Genomic DNA, 3,046 nt, shown 5'->3' with positions numbered 1-3,046 from the left:
TTCCTTCCTTCCTTCCTTCCTTTCTTTCTTTCTTTCTTTCTTTCTTTCTTTCTTTCTTTCTTTGTTCCCATCAGTCTTCTTGCATTGTTCCCTTAGGAGTGATTGTTGGATAAATATGACCAGAGAGCTCCTTTCCCTTTCCTATGATATTCAGACTTTTCAAAGTATTCATATTTATTTTATTGTTGAGCCATGACAACATCCCCTGCAATAAGTAGCAGAAAAATTGTCATCTCTATTATATAGATGAGGAAAATGAGACCAGAGAGGTTATGTTTTCTTTTCTCAACTTTTTCTTTCATTGATATTATTTACACTTTTGTCATTTCTGAACCTAGAATCATAGAATCTCTCTTGTGTTGCAGTCATTTTGGAAATTGTTGGAGAGTTCCAAGCAAAAAAAAAAAAAGAATCCATAATCCTTCTCCAATAATTTCCAAAGTTTCTGTTGCACAAAAAGTATTCTACTATTTCTCTTTCTATCTCTATATCATCCCTTTCTTTATATCTGTATGTACAAATAAATGTATGTATATATACAAGCATATGTGTATTGTATACACGCAGGTGTGTCCATAGAGCCAAGTATACATGCTATACATGTATGTATCATGTGTATCTACATGTCATTCTAAACAAAGAATCCTAATGGACTCTTCATAACCTCATTTGGGGTTTTCTTGGCAAAGATACTGGAGTGATTGACCATTTCTTCTCCAGGTTATTTTGCAGATTGAGGAAATTGAGGAAAACAGAGTTAAGTGACTTGCCCAGGATCAAACAGCTACAGCTAGTAGGTGTCTAAGGCTAGATTTGAACTCGTTTTCCTCATTCCATGCCAGTGTTCTATCCACTACACCACATAACTGCCCTATATGCATATATGTTACATCTACATATGCATTTTATATACATATATATGTTCTAATTCACAAGTTCTCACCTATGTACTCTCTAAACGATTATCAGTTGATACCAATGAATCACACACTTAATTAGCTTTAAAACAGGGTACTTACTCATGTGATATAATTTAAACAGATGGCACAAAATATCCCCCCCACTAAAAAAAGCCATGATATACTCTCTTCCAAGTATATACAGAGTCCAGGGAAAAGTGAGTTCAAGCTTAAAAAGCAAATAGACCAAGAAGTAAGGCATAGCTCCTAGAAGTCCTCTTCCTGGAATCCTCAATATGTTCCATTTAGGTACGCTGTGGCTTTTGTAAAATCTTCAATCTGACCTTTTCCCACCACATCAGCTTCAATGCAAACACTACTGACAGCTAAGCAGCTGATGGGAAATCCTCTAAGTCTATACCATTCTTCCTGACCACAGAGTCTTGTTGCTTCCTCTTCCTTTACCCACTCAACAAGGCCAAATTCAAGCTCAACTTTCTCCATGACTATAACCAGTGGTCTCTGTAGGACACAGTATAGTGCAGTGAATAGTGTTACAATTGACATCAAAGGATCTACGTTCCAGACTCAGCTCTTCTACTGACTAACTGACCGTGGAGAAGTCTTTCAAGCTCTGGAAGCCTCTGTTTCTTCTCCTTGAACTTGAACTAGATGGCATCGAATGTTCCTTCCAGTTCTAAATCTATGACCCTATTGTCCTATAGCCTTTGAGCTTCATATAACAATAATGTAATGGATCCCCCCAACTCTTCATGCTCAGAATTACCTCCTGCACCTCTCTCTCTCCCCCACTCTATTCTGCATTTCTACTCTAAGTAGAAAGATATCATCTAACCTCTCAGGGCTCCCCGTAGACCCTGAAGGGAGGTATAATACTGTCCTCTAGGGATTCACTCTACCATTTTGAGTGAGATTTAGAGTTAACAATTCCAAAGTATATATTACATAAATATATATATATGTGTGTGTGTGTGTGTATACACACACATATAAATGAGTTTATTCCCTACATATATACATGTACACACATGATTCCCTACATACATATATATATGCACACATACATGATCTACTTCCCTACATATTATAATGGGGCATATAGTTAAGAAACCCCACCTTGCTTATACCTACATAGTTTCATGGTCTCTCCTATGCTGTCTATACATCCTTTAGGAAACTAAAGGATATTTATGTTCAGCCACACTGATTCCTTAAGATGTCACAACTATTGAAGATTAAGAAAAGAAAGTTCATGCTGCCAAAGTCCTTGACACTATCAAGTGGTTCCACTTCAAAAAACTGATTTAGTTTTATCAGTGGAAATAACATTAAATGAGAGGCATTATCATCTGTTTTGCCGTTTTACTCTAAAGACCATGAGACCTTTTCATTTGAATTATACCTGAAATCTTCCATATGTGTTGTCTCCCCAATTGGAACGTGAGCTCTTTGAGAGCAGGGACTGTCATGCTTTGCCATTCGTATCCCCAGTGCTTTGCATATTATAAGTAAATAATAACTGCTTCATTTAATTCAAACAAATTCTTCATTTATTTTTTTTAAAACCCTTACCTTCTGTCTTAGAATCAATACTGTGTATTATTTCCAAAGCAAAAGAGTGGCCAGGGCTAGACAATGGGGGTTAAGTCACTTGCACAGGGACACAGAGTGAGGAAGTGTCTAAGGCCAGATTTGAACCCAGGACCTCCCATCTCTGGGACTGGCTCTCAATCCACTAAGCCCCTAGCTGCCTGGCCCCTGCCCAAATTCTTCATTTAGGAAGAAACTAAGCTTAGAGGAATATATGACTTGTGTAAGGTCACTGAGCAAGCAAACATCAGAGGCAAGATTTAGATCCAGTCTTCCCAATTCAAGTTCAAAGATCACCCCAACCCACTGTTATTAGCAGAGAGGGTAAGGGCCTTGTCAGGAATCAGACTTATCAAATATTCCTAGAATGTTATAGTTACAGGTCATTTTTATCTAAATTCTTCATTTTTTAATTTGAAAATTTATGTTTAATTAATTTAGAATATTTTTCCATGGTTACAGGATTTCCTCTGATGATTATTATCTTCAATTCTTCCTATACATATATGTTTTCTCCCCCATCATAATGAATTCTT

The 3,046-nt window shown here is 36.8% G+C and overlaps 1 pseudogene; it reads right to left on the bottom strand.

Annotated features, from left to right (window-relative positions):
* Nucleotides 1-1,403, bottom strand: part of LOC123240988 — a 33,564-nt pseudogene extending 32,161 nt beyond the window's left edge.
* Nucleotides 1,404-3,046: the final 1,643 nt, after the last annotated feature.

Source organism: Gracilinanus agilis, chromosome 3 (assembly GCF_016433145.1).
Source record: "Gracilinanus agilis isolate LMUSP501 chromosome 3, AgileGrace, whole genome shotgun sequence".
Lineage (NCBI taxonomy): Eukaryota > Metazoa > Chordata > Mammalia > Didelphimorphia > Didelphidae > Gracilinanus > Gracilinanus agilis.
This window is presented reverse-complemented; position numbering and strand designations above follow the sequence as displayed.